We start from the raw sequence: 14,059 nt of genomic DNA on the forward strand, positions 1-14,059 counted from the left end.
GGGAGAGGCTAACCCCGCCCCCAAGGGGCCGAACACCGCCCCGGTCATCCTGAACGCGGTCACCATCCGGCAGAGGCCTCCAGCTCTTCCCAGGATCCACCATCCCTGGGGGCGCGTCCCTCCTGCCACTGCCCCAACACCTTCCCAATGCGTTCTTTTTTTTTTTAAGATTGATTTATTCGAAAGGTGGAATTAGAGAGGGAGAGAGAGGGAGGGAAGAGGGGAGAGAGAGAGAGAGAGAGTTTCATTTGCTGGTTCACTCCCCAGATGGCCACAATGGCAAGAGCTGGGCTGATCCGAAGCCAGGAGCCAGGAGCTTCTTCTAGGTCTCCTGGACGGGTGCAGGGGCCCAAGCAGAGAGCTGGATCGGAAGTGGAGCAGCCAGGGCTCAAACAGGTGTCCATATGGGATACTGGAACTGCCAGCAGTGTTTAGCCTGCTGGGTCCTAACAACCCCTCTTCAAAGGGTTCTATCCCTGACCCCACTCCTAGATTTATAACCCCAACCCGGGGTTCCCACATTGCCCCTAGGTCATCCTCCTACTCCAAGTGCTTAACCCCCAGGACTTCAATCGCAGACACCAAAAATGCCAACTTCTGGCCTCCAGGGCATCCATGCCGCCTTCAAGTAACCAAACAGGCCGGGAAGGGTCCCCTGGCTCTCTCCCCTCTCTCCCAGTCTGATCCTTTTCCAGCCCACGCTGCCTCCATGCCCTGCCCATCCCCCCATACTGTGTCCTGAACCTCCTCTGCCCTGTCATGGTCAGCAGTTTCCCCTGGACTGACCATGCAAATCCACTGGCCCATGGGGATCTCCCTGGCTCGCCCTGGGTCGGCTTCCGGGCAGCAGCGAGAAGTCGGGCTGGAGGCGACCAAGGCCAGCACGGGACGGGTGAGGGCGAGGCACGCCAGCTCCTGGAACCCGCAGGGGCTGACCTGGACTTCTGCGGAATCCCTACCGCACCCCATCCTGAGGCTCAGCACAGCCATCACTCATTCACGCCATCACCCCACACTTGCCCTTTCCCGGCGGGCACTGTGCTGGGGCTGTCGGCCGCATAGTTCCTTGCCCTGGACTGTCCTGTTTGGGATGTCTAGCAGCATTGCTGTGCTCTGCCCTCTAGACACCTGCAGCTGTGTCCTGACACAGCCCCGTGCCCCCCGGGGCATGAGAGGGGGACATGCAACCAAGAATGAAAAAGACAATGAACCTGGCCTTCCATAGTTGGTGTGTTCCAACTATGTGTGCTGTGGGTTTAATGTACTTGAATGGCACCATTTCAGTGTTGTACTTTCTTTTTCTTATTCCATGGCTATTGTTAAAAATCTGGCTGCTGGGGTCGGTGTTGTGGTGCTGCAGGTTCAGCCACTGCCTGCAATGCCGGCATCCCATAACACAGCATCAGTTCAAGTCCTGGCTGCTCTGCTTCTGATCCAGCTCCCTGCTAATGCACATGGGAAAGCAGCAGAAAATGGCCCAAGTGCTTGAGCCCCTGCCACCCACATGGGAGACCTGAAGGAGTTCTAGGCTCCTTCCTGGCTTTGTGGTCATTTGGAAAGTGAAGCAGAGGATGAAAGAGTCTCTCTGTCTCTCTCTCTCTGCCTTTTAAATAAACAAATCTTTAAAAAAATACATATAGAGTTTGAATATCACCCACTAACCGAGAAAAAGGAAGCTTCAGGAGTTTACTCGCCAAAGTCGCACACTAATGGCACTGCACCAAGAGGTTCGAGACTTCATCCAATTGCGTTCAGAGCCGGGGGTCTCAGGGACCTGATTAGACTGGATTAGGTCGTTAGGGCACCGGTAGCTTTGCAAGGAGGGGAGATGCAGAGACAAGTGAGCTCCCTGTCTTGCTACGTGCTGCTCCAGGACCCTGCCAGCAAGGACACCATCATCAGAGGGCAAACCAGTGGGCCAGTCTACTCTGGACCTTGACCCTCCAGAACCATGAGTGAAGATAAGCCTCTTTTGCTTGTAAAGCTAGCCTGCCTCAGGCTCATTATAGTATAGAAAACTGACACCGTAGCCAGATTGCAGAAGGTAACTGCCATGCGGTCATCTTTCATATCCTCCACCTCTAATTTCTCACTCTCTTGTTCATGGACATTTAGACTGCACAGTTTCCCACCACTGTCGACAATACCACAATGGACATCCTCAGGCACCTTCCCTATGGACTTGTGTGAGGCCGTTATAAAGACTTCAGGCCTGACGCTGTGGTGTAGCAGGTGAAGCTGCTGCCTGTGGCCCCAGCGTCCCACACGGGTGCTGGGTTGAGTCCTGGCTTCTCCACATCTGATCCAGCTTTCTGCTAATGGCCTGGGACAAAAGCAGTGGAGGATGGCCAAGTACTTGGGCCCCTGCCGCCCACACGGGAGACCTGGATGGAGCTCCTGACTCTGATTTGGCATAGCTCAGCCATCACCAGTGCAGCCACTTGGGAGTGAACCAGGGTGTGGAAGACCCCCCCGCCCCCCTTAACTCTGACTTTCAAATAAATAAATAAATCTTGGGGCTGGCTCTGTGGTGTAGTGGACTAAGCCTCTGCCTGCAGTGCCAGCATTCCATATGGGTGCCAGTTCAAGTCCTGGCTGCTCCTCTTCTGATCCAGCTCTCTGCTATGGCCTGGGAAAGCAGTAGAAGATGGCCAAGGTGCTTGGGCCCCTGCACCTGTGTGGGAGACCTGGAAGAAGCTCCTGGCTGCTGGCTTTGGATCAACTCAGCTCCAGCCATTGTGGCCATTTGGGGGGTGAACCAGCAGATGGACAACCTTTCTCTGTCTGTAACTCTGCCTTACAAATAAATAAATAAATAAATAAAATCTTTAAAAAAAACTTCATTTGCCAAGAATGACAGGTGTTTCCAGAATGGTCATCACCCTGCTCTCTCTTCTGTCACTTGCCGCATCTTTACTGTCCCTCAGCATCATTGCCAGTGTTATTCGAGTTCCCCAGAAGCAGCCCACGGACATGGATTCCAGTGAAAATAGCTCATTTAGGAGATGCAGACAACATTGGTAGGGAAGCCGGTGAATGACACGGGGGAAGGAAGGAAGCAGCGAGGGGAGCATTGTCAATCAAGTGACCACGGTGTGCAACAGGAGTTCAAGTCTGCCACGGGGTTATGGAGGCAGCTGCACCATACCCTTGCACACCTGTGCACCAAGTCCTCCAGTTAGAAGAGGGATGCCCTGGAGGGTGTGAATCCTCCTGCACCTCTGGCCTGCCCTCTACTTGTTCCAGCCACCCAGGAGCCTCCAAGGAGAGAAATGCATGTCTTGGTAAAGGCCCAGGGCACCTTAAAGGGCCATTAGCAGTAGCAATCCCTCTCCTTGCAAAACTTTAGCATTCTGATACCTGGGGAGCTGAAGCATTCTTCTACTCTACCAATGTTTCTGCTATTAGAGTGACACTGTGATAAAGTCCTTGTGTACCCAAAGCTGCCTCAAACATCACTGTGGAATGCTTTGATAAACAAAATGTGATATTACAATTGTCAGCTTGATGAGTTTGGGCAAATAGAGCCTGCACTTGTGTGGCTGCCACCCCCATCAAGATGAAGAGCATTTCTATCACCCCACCCCCCAATTCCCTTATGTTCTGTTTTTGGCATTTCATCTTTTTGCCCTTAGGTGGTCTTGGTAACCATGGGCTGTCCTTTTGTCACTGCAGATTAGCCTTGTATTTTCTGGAATTTCACATAAGTGCAATCATACAGTATTTTTTTGCTGTCTTCTCTTACAAGTTATGACACGTTCCATTGGTCCATCCCTTCTCACTGCTGAATACTATTCCATTGCACACGTGTCCCAGTATTTGTTCATCCATCTACTTGTTGATGGCTGTGTGGGTTACTTTCAGTTGTCAGCCATGTAAGTAAAGCAGCTACGGGCGTTCAGGCACAGGTCTCTGCGTGGATGTGTTTTTATTTCTCCTGGGTACATACTTAGGACTGGAGTCGTGTATGGTTAGCTGTGCGGTGAACTGCCACACTGGCTTTCAGAGTGGTTTTGCTCCTTTGCACGTCTCCAGTGCTGGCTGATTTCCTCGCCCACGTCTGGTGTTACCATGTTTTATTTAACAACTTTTATATGTGCATCAGAGAGAACATCTACAACCGCACATTCTATTCTAAAGAAATGCTTTACCAGGCCTTGAGGTCACAGGCCTTTTGTCGTGGGAAACAGAGCTGACCACAGAAGGGGTGCTGCGCACTGCATCTTTGGGGTCAAACCGGAGCTCACACCCTGGCACTGCTGTTTACCATCTACCAGGGAAAGATGGAAACAACCCAAGTGCCCATGAATGAAGGAATAGGAGTGTAAATATTAAGACAACAATGGAATATTAAGCAGTGTTAGAAAGAGTAAGGAGGGGGGTCAGCACTGTGGCGCAGCAGGTCAAAGCCCTGGCCTGGAGCACCGGCATCCCATATGGGACCCGTTCTAGTCCCAGCTGCTCCACTTCCGATCCAGCTCCCTGTTGTGGCCTGGGAAAGCAGTAGAAGATGGCCCAAGTGCTTGGACCGCTGCACCCACCTGGGAGACCCAGAAGAAGCTCCTGGCTTTGGATTGGCGTAGCTCCAGTTGTTGCAGCCATCTGGGGAGTGAACCAGCAGATGGAAGACCTCTCTTTCTGTCCTCTACCTCTCCCTGTAATGCTATCTTTCAAATAAATAAAATAAATTTTAAAAAAAGAAAGAAAGAGTAAGGAGGGGCAGGCCTGTGGCACAGCGGTAAGGACACGATTGGGATGCCACATCCCACACTGGAGTGCCTGGGGTGGAGCCTGCCTCTTCTTCCATTCCAATCCACCAGTATGCACCCTGGGACCAGCAGATGATGGCTCAAGTGCCCGGGTCCCTGTCACTCGCAGGGGAAACCCAGATGGAGTTCCTGGCTCCTGGCTTCGGCTTGGCCAGGTTTGCGTGTTACAGGCATTTGGGAGAGTAAGCAGATGGAAGTCTCTCTCTCTCTCTCTCTCTCTCTCTCTCTCTCTCTTTCTCTCTCTCTTTCTCTCTATCTGTCTCTCCCTCTCTCTCTGTCTGTCTCTGTCTCTCCCCCATCTCTGTTTCTCCTTCTCTCTGTGCCACTCAAATAAATAAATAAATATTTTAAAAGAGTAAGAAGATATACAAATCAATAGTATTTCTATATACTAGCAATGCATGATCTGAAAATGAAGTTATGAAAACGATTCTACTTATATCAGCAAAAATAGTTGATTTAACAAAAAGTGCAAGATACTCTGAAATGTACAAAACATTTTATATATATATAAAGATTCATCAACTTATTTGAAAGCAGAGTTACAGAGAGAGAGAGAGAGAGAGAGATATTTTACATCTGCTGGTTTACTCTGCAAATGGCTACAGTGACCAGGGCTGGGTCAGGCCAAAGCCAGGAGCCAGGAGATTCTTCTGGGTCTCTCACATGGCAGCAGGGGCCCAAGGACTTAAGCCATCTTCCATTACTTTCCTAGGTGTATTAACAGGGAACTGGATCAGAAGTGGAGCAGCCGGGACTCGAACCCGTGCCTATATGGGATGCCGGCATCATGGGTGGTGGCTTTATATGCCGCGCCCCAACACAATCCCTATCAAAACCCCACAAGTGGGGCAGGTGTTTGTCCTAGCAACAATGACTCTGGTTAAGACGCTGCCTCTCATGCCCGGGGGTGTGTGCTCAGTTCCTGCCTCTGGCTCTGGATTCCAGCTTCCCACCCATGCAGCTCTGAGAGGCAGCAGGTGCTGGCTCAGTAAGTGGGTGGCTGTCACCCAGGTGACTTTGGCTGAGTCCTCTCTGCGGGGTGGAAGAGAGTATCTACCTCATCAGGCCATTACCTTCACTGACATTACGTCATATAAAATAGGATGGGGAGTGAACCAGTGAATAGAAACCACTTCTTTTTTTTTTTTTTTTTTTTTTTTTTGACAGGCAGAGTGGACAGTGAGAGAGAGAGACAGAGGGAAAGGTCTTCCTTTGCCGTTGGTTCACCCTCCATTGGCCGCCGTGGCCGGCGTGCTTCAGCCAGCGCACCGCGCTGATCTGAAGGCAGGAGCCAGGTGCTTCTCCTGGTCTCCCATGGGGTGCAGGGCCCAAGGACTTGGGCCATCCTCCACTGCACTTCCCTGGCACTGCACTTCCCTGGCCACAGCAGAGAGCTGGCCTGGAAGAGGGGCAACCGGGACAGAATCCAGCGCCCCGACCGGGACTAGAACCCAGTGTGCTGGCGCCGCAAAGCAGAGGATTAGCCTAGTAAGCCGCGGTGCCGCCGGCCCAGAAGCCACTTCTTTCTCTGTCACTCGCCTTTCAAGTAGATGAAAATAGATGAACATTAAAAAATAGAGATGATTATAAATGGATCGTAAAGACACTTGCCCAAGGTCACAGAGGCAATAAGTAACGCCCGGCATTCAAAACCCACGTCGCAGTGCCTCACCACACAGAGTAAGGGCCTGGTGGGGACTGAGGAGGAGAGAGAGGGCGGGGCTCAGAGCTGGAGGGAGGCTGGGAGCAAGGAGACACGAGGGGCTTGGCTTGGCACTGAGTTAGATGCTATCCCTCCAGAATGCATTTTCCTATTTCGGGGTGGGGGTGGGGGTGTTTGCCTATCAGATTGCAGATTCCGGGGGCCACTGTGACTGGTCCATATTCAAAGCAGGCTGGGGAACAGGAGAGAGTCAGCATTATTTCAGGGTTCAGACATTTCCCCTTTCATGTACAAAACAGCCAGTGCTCGCATCACAGCCCTGCGGTCCCAGGCAGGCCAGTGCTGCCTTCCTTGTCCAAGACAGGCCAATGAGAACCCAAGCAGAGCAGCCTCGGGACTGTGCCTCAGCCCCTGCTGGTCCCTGACTGTCCCGTCCTAGGAGGGTGCTCCCTCGTCCAGGCCCCGTGCGGCCTTCATTCTCCACAGAGAACTTGTTCCCACCAGGGGCTGCAGGACAAGCACGTTCAAGGGTTCGTGTTTAGCCAGTTGATTGTTTTTTCTGCTTTTTCGCCAGTGCCACGCAAGTACCATACCCATGCCCATTATATAGATAAAGAAATGAGGCCTGAGGATTAAGGACAGCCAGTGAGGCAGGTGTTGAGATTCAGACCCTTTGTTCTTCGACTAATTCTATTCATATTTGTTAAGAGTTTGCTGTGTACATTTCTGACACAGTCTGGGAACACAGAAGCAGACAGATAGCCTTGGCTCTCAAACAACTTCCCATTCAATTAGGGAGGCAACAGGGCTGGTGCTGTGGCGTAGTGGGTAAAGCTGCTGCCTGCAATGCCGGCATCACATATGGGCGCTGGTTCAAGTCCTGGCTGCTCCACTTCCGATCCAGCTCCCTGCTGTTGGGCCTGGGAAAGCAGCGGAAGATGGCACAAGTCCTTGAGAGACTCGGCTGAAGCTCCTGGCTCCTGGCTTCAGCCTGGCTGTTGCAGCTGTTGGGGGAATGCACCAGTGGATGGTGGATGAAAGATCTCTCTCTCTCTCTCTCTCTCTCTCTAACTTGGCCTTTCAAACAAAATATATCTTAAAGAAAACTTAGGGAGGCAAACACTTAAGCTATTAATTAAATTACAGAGGAGGAAGTGGGGGCAGATACAGGGAGAGGGAGAAAGTGAAAGAGACGTGTGACGCTGTAGGACCAAGGAGGAAGAACACAGTGTCCAGCCAGGGTGCATCAAGGAGGACTTCTTGAGGGAGGTGATACACAGGTTGGGGCTTAAATGATGCTGCTGATAGAAGATCAGGGCAAAGGGCATCCCAGACAGAAAGGGCAGCTGGACAAAGGGTTGAGGGGGAACAGCCTGGCCCTCCCCAGGAACCCCAAATGTTTCCGTGCCACTGGTGCCTGAAGTCCTGGGCTTGGACAGCTTGAGAGATCGGAGCCAGAGGAGGTGGCTGGCAGCAGCTGACAGGGAGCTGGGGCTTCCTATTGTGGGTGATGGGGCCACACACTCCCTACCCCAGGCAGCCCTGGGGGAGGCTGGCCTCTCGTTCAGGGACCGGGTGGGACTGGAGGATGCCGAGGGAACCCAACAAACTGTTTTTCTGTCCCCAGCTGTGTGGTCACCTCCAGCTGATGGTCCCCCTAAGGGTGTCAGGGAACTGTTCCATTTCACAATACACCCCTCCCTTCCCCCGGAGTCCCCGGAGGCCAAGAAAAGAGGAAGCTGTGTGGACTTCCTCCTGGGCCCGGGAGCACTGGGGCCTGGGCCGTGCTGCGGTCACAGTTGGGCCTCTTCAGTCCCTGATGCCATGCACTCCAGCAGTGGCCACCCGGGCCTGGGGCTGGGAGGGTGGCTTCCAGCCCCAGCTCTTCCAACCTGCTGTCAGTTCCTGAACAAGGCCCTGCCTCCTCGGAGCCAGGAACTCAATCCAGGCCTTCCATGTGGGTGGCAAGAAGCCAACTACTTGAACCACCACCTCTGCCTCCTGGGGTCTGCATTAGTAGGAAGCTGGAGCCGGAGCCAGAGCTGGAGCCGGAGTCAGAGCCAGGCACTTGGGTGGAGGACGCGGAGTCTTGATCAGCATCCTGCCGGCTGGGCTGAGCCCCTGCACTTGCGCCTCACGTGTGGAGAAGCACATACTCAGCACTGTAAGACTGCGGTGATGGGCGTGGATTAACAGAGATCCCTGAGACATAGCTTCAGAATAGTACAGAGAGTATATTCCTTTAAAAAACCACACAAATCATAGTTTTGTATTTAGCTAGACTCACATACTTGTAAATGGGTAGAGAAAGTTCTGGAAGCTACTTTGTCCCTAAAGAGGAAAGGAACATAAGAATAAGGGAGAGAGGAAGGGTGGTTTTTCTATATATTTTTTTAACTCCAATGCATTTGTTTTTGCTTGTGTGATTCCAATAATAATAAAAGATGGAACTAGTTGTATATGGTTATCCAGTGTCCTTTTCCTCCATTTTATCATGAAAATTTTCAAACACATAGCACATTTGAAAGAATTTGACAGCAAAATTGCTATACTCACCACTGACACACTGCTGTTAACAATTCTCTGTCAACTCATCTTTATACACGCATTTCCAAGCAGACGACCGCAGCACGCGTGTCACCGGCTGCGGTCCAGTGTTTACCGTGCTTTTCTTTCCACGTGGGATTTCCATGCAGCGAACCCACAAGAGCACAGGTTCGTTTGCTGACTGTCTGAAGTGCACATAATCCAGGGAGTCCTCCTTCGTCCTACTGTGCATTTGGCTGCCAACACGCCGTGACTCAGTACTCAGCACAGGGCCAGGTATGTATGCAGCGAGTGCTCAGAAAACACTGGTTAAAGGAATGAATGAGTCTGGGAATGAACGTGGACTTGGCTTACCCCACTGAGGGAAGGACCCTGGCCTTTTCTCTGGTGTTCCCCCGAAGAACTGGTATACAGAAAGTGCTTAATTTGTTGATTATATTAATTATACATTGCTGTGCACACAATTACTCCAGAGTTAGCAATGGAAAATGTTGTGAGCATTTATTAGCTCACAGTCTTGGTGGTTCACAAACTGGGAAGGAGTTTAGCTCAGCAGCTCTGGCTGGTGGGGGTGGGGCGACTCTCCCATGCTCACTGCCTTCCGAAGGCCTGGCTGGGACTGCGGGATCTGTTCCCAGGTGGATCACAGCATGGGTGTTGGCAGGAGGCCTCCGTTCCTCGCCTGGTGAACCCCAGGGCACTGCATGAGTGTGCTATGACGCAGTGGCTGGCTTCCCCTAGGAGGGCAAGGGGACACGTCACAGTGACTGCACAGGTCGCCCTCTTCCGTGTAGGAGGGGTCTGCCCAGAAGCATGAGTACGCAGAGGGGACGACCTGGGGGCCTTCTTGGAGAGGGTGAGCATGGTGAAAATTCATTCCAATTTTCCCAGCACCTGCTGGGTGCTAGATGCCATGATGAGTCGCAGGGAGTACAGGAAAGAGTCACAGCCAGCCCTCTCCCTACAAGTTCTGTGCATGTGTGTGCTGGGAGTGGGCGTGAGGGGGTCAGACAGATGTGGAAACAGATGTTGTCTTCAGAGTTAGGTAAATATCACGATAGTGGAGGAGCGGCTTGGAAAAGATTGCGTTGCTGTCACCCATCATCATGGCACCGCCCTGGGACACATCAGGAAAAAAGTCTCCTTCTACCCTGGGGCTACAGACACACATCCCCTCAGCTGCAGGCGGCACCCCTGGCTTGCCTTGTGTCTCCTTCTAGAACTGTTCCATCCATACACACAAAGATGTTGCCTGTCTCTTTAAGCAAAGAGACAGCACCATCCAAAGACACGTACCTCACTTCTCTTTCTTTCTGTTTTCATTTACTAGCTCTGAAAATCATTCTCTCTCAGCCCACAGAAAGCCACCTCATCCTGACTTGTGGCTGCGGATGGTATGCTACTGTTTGCCTAAGCCAGCGATCAGCTAACCCGTCCCCTGTCACCCTGCCTTGGGTTCACTTCTAACCTCGTGCTATTAGGGACAAAGCTGCAATGATTCTCCTCGTACACTCACCGCTATTTGTGTGGGTTTGAATGTGGGTGGAATTCCTGGCAGGGGAATCGTCGCCTCAAAGGGTCCACGCATTTAAACTCCTGGTACACGTTGCTCGGTGGCATTTACGCTCACTCACTCTCCCACCCGGAATATGTGAGGATGCCTGTTTCCTCACACCTACACCCACACGGTGAGATAGCAAACTCCCTGAACTCTGCCAATCTAGCCATTGAATAATGGTTTCTAGGAGTAGAGTGAATTTGCATTCCTCTCGCTATGAATGAGGTTGAACATCTTGTCACTGTGTCACTGTCACTTGTATTTTCCCTTCTGTGAACTCTACAAATAATGTGCCTTTTTTCCTATGAGCCTGCGGGTCCTTCTTGTTTATTTCTAGATCATCAGTATCCCCCAAAGGCACCATTGCTTTGCATAATAAGCTTCAAGGCCAATTTTTTTAAAAAAGATTATTTATTTACTTGACAGTCAGAGTTACACAGAGAGAGAAGGAGAGGCATGGAGAGAGAGGTCTTCCATCCAATGATTCACTCCCCAAATGGCTGCAAAGGCTTGAGCTGTGCCAATCTGAAGCCAGGAGCCAGGAGCTTCTTCTGGGTCTCTCACATGGGTGCAGGGGCCTAAGGACTTGCACCATCTTCTACTTCCTTTCCAGGCCACAGCAGAGAGCTGGATCAGAAATGGAGCAACTGGGACTCAAACCAGCGCCCATGTGGGATGCTGATACTGCAGGCGGCAGCTTTACCTGCTGCACCACAGGGTAGCCCCCAGTTTTTAACATATAAGCAGGTTGCGTTCAGACAGCAATGAGGCATTTCTGCAGGTTGCACCATTTTGTACTCACTGGCTGAGGCTGAGCTGCACAGCACTCTGGGAGGGGAAGCTAGAACGAGGAGGGTGGAGAGGGAGCTGGGGTTGTAGTGCTGTGGGTTAAGCCACCACCTGCCATACTGCCATCCCATGTGGGAAGGCGAGTTCGAGTCCCAGCTGCTCCACTTCCCATCCAGCTTCCTGCTAATGTCCCAGAAGCTGCCCCCATGTCCCTGCCACCCAGGTGGAAGGGGCGGAGGGCTTTGTCAGCTCCTACTCCACATGGAAGGGGCTGCCACAGAAGTCAGTGAACTCCCTCCCTCGTAGAAAGTGGGCAAAATGTGCTGGCCTGGCTCTAAGACCCCTCTCTATCCCTCTTCCGAAATACCAGCGGGGAGGAGCCGGCAGCAGGGCTATCAGCTTCCGGCCACTGAGATCTGCTGGAGTGCTCACTGCCTCTGGACGCTCCAAGGAAACTTATTTAACAGCAATGAAAATGTCTAGATCATGAATTCTAAGAGGCTGGAGTGGGCCGGCGCCGCGGCTCACTAGGCTAATCCTCTGCCTTGCGGCGCTGGCACACCGGGTTCTAGTCCCAGTTGCCCCTCTTCCAGGCCAGCCCTCTGCTGTGGCCTGGGAGTGCAGTGGAGGATGGCCCAAGTGCTTGGGCCCTGCACCCCATGGGAGACCAGGAGAAGCACCTGGCTCCTGCCATCGGATCAGCACGGTGCACTGGCTGCAGCTCGCCGGCCGCAGCAGCCATTGGAGGATGAACCAACGGCAAAGGAAGACCTTTCTCTCTGTCTCTCTCTCTCACTGTCCACTCTGCCTGTCAAAAAATAAAAAATAAATAAAAAAAGAGGCTGGGGTGTAGGTGGAATGAATGAATGCATAAGTGAATGAGTCTGATGAAAGGATGGGAGAGGCTGCTGTTTCTGAGCTGAGAGACAGTGAACTTCCTCTCCCTTCCCTGGCCACCTGACCTCTCCTCTTGCTGTCTCTTCCCCTCTGAGCCAGCTCCCCAACCCCCCATCTGGTTCTCCTTCCAGCGGGTTCCCAGACTCTCCCCCGCTCCCTCCTCAGCCTCCTCCCCCGCAGCTCCTTCGAGGGTCTCCTCAACAGGCTCACTTCTCTGTTTCCTCTCCTACAAGTCCCGCACAAGCCGCTTGGCCCATCCTCCAGGGATGATGATGCTCACGGCTCTCCCGTGCTCACTGCGTGCACTGCTGCGTGGACCCCCCGTGTTGAACCCTCACCAGGTTCCACGAGTCTATGAGGGTGATGCTGATATGATCCCCGGGAGGAAATCCAGGCCCCACACCATCAGGGGCTCGCCTGCGGCCCACCCAGCTGACAGATGATGGAGCTGGGATTCAGATTCACTCACGGACCCCCTGGCCAGAGCGCCTGATCACAAACCCGCTTCAAGCTCTTGCTCATAGAGCCCCTCCTCTGTGAAGCCGTCCCAGATTCCCAGAAAGAACTGCTTCCTGACTCTTGGATTTTACAACTGAGAATGCTGTGCCCTGCTTGTCCCAGGCCCCTCCCCCCGCCCCGCCCCCTGCACCTCCCCGGCCCCGGGAAGTCAGGGATTGTGCTGTGTTGCCCCCTAGTGTCCAGCACAAGACGGGTCACAGCCTGGGCGCTCTCGCGATGCTTGCTGATGGCATGACTGGGGTCCCAGGACCCACCCACCCCCACCCCACCCCACCCGCCGGGCACACAGCTGGAGAGGACCACTAAGAAGCTCCCGCTGACAGCTGGGAGAGCCCCAGAGGGCAGCTGTTGGGCCAGGCCTGTCCCTGGGGGAACCAGCTGATGAGGAAGTCCCACACTTGTGCCAGCCCACACCCGGGGGTTTTCCCAGCAGGTTCAGCCAGCAGCTAAACTGTGATGGGAAATGACCCTGGCAGGGTCTCTGGATGCTACTGGAAGATGTGTGGCCAGAATTGCTAAGCTCAGTGCCTGGGCCACCCTAGCCAGAGCACGTCAGGCCTCAGAAGCCCAGGCGTTACACGGCCTTGGTAAGACAGTAGTTCTGGGGTGGGTGGGGACTTTCTTGCGGTCTGAGAAAAATTGCCTCATCCCTAGAGCTGTGGGGCAAGAACCGTCCCAGTGTTTCTCAGCGGTATCCCCGTGCCCGCGGGCCATTTCTGAGCTTGGTTCTCTTGCACAGCCCCCAGACCTCGCTCTTTGGCACCTGCCTCTACCCAACCCAGTTCCCCTTCTCGGGGAACTTGCTGAGCCTCCCTACAGCCTCCACTTAGGACCACTACATCCCCAGGTGGGGTGAGAGGAGAATGCAGAGGCGCTGGAGTTAGGCAGTGTGAGTGCCAATCCCAGCTCCACCTCGGCTCATCTGCCTCCCCTGCCTGAGCCCAAGTTCTCTCCTCTAGAAGATGACAAGCTGGACAACATGAAAATTAAGGGATTTGTTCGACGCAAGCCACCACGGACTGGTCGCTCTCAGAGTGTGGTCCTTGGACCAGCAGCATCAACTGGATACATGTTAGAAATGCAAATTCTCGCCCCCACCCCTTCCTGTCCTGCTGAGCCAGAAACCAGAGGCGGGGCTCAGGAAGTTGTGTTTTAGCAAACCTTCCAGGAGTTTCTGCTGCAGGCTGATGTGTGAGAACCTATTCTGTAGGTAAACTAGTGAAGGGGCAACATGTTGGGAGAAGATACTTGGAACGTCAACACCCACAAGGGATTAATATCGAGATTTTTTAAGCTACTCATCAGGAAACCCAA

Source organism: Oryctolagus cuniculus, chromosome 11 (genome assembly GCF_051225735.1).
Source record: "Oryctolagus cuniculus isolate XC-2025 breed Fujian yellow rabbit chromosome 11, ASM5122573v1, whole genome shotgun sequence".
NCBI classification, from domain to species: domain Eukaryota; kingdom Metazoa; phylum Chordata; class Mammalia; order Lagomorpha; family Leporidae; genus Oryctolagus; species Oryctolagus cuniculus.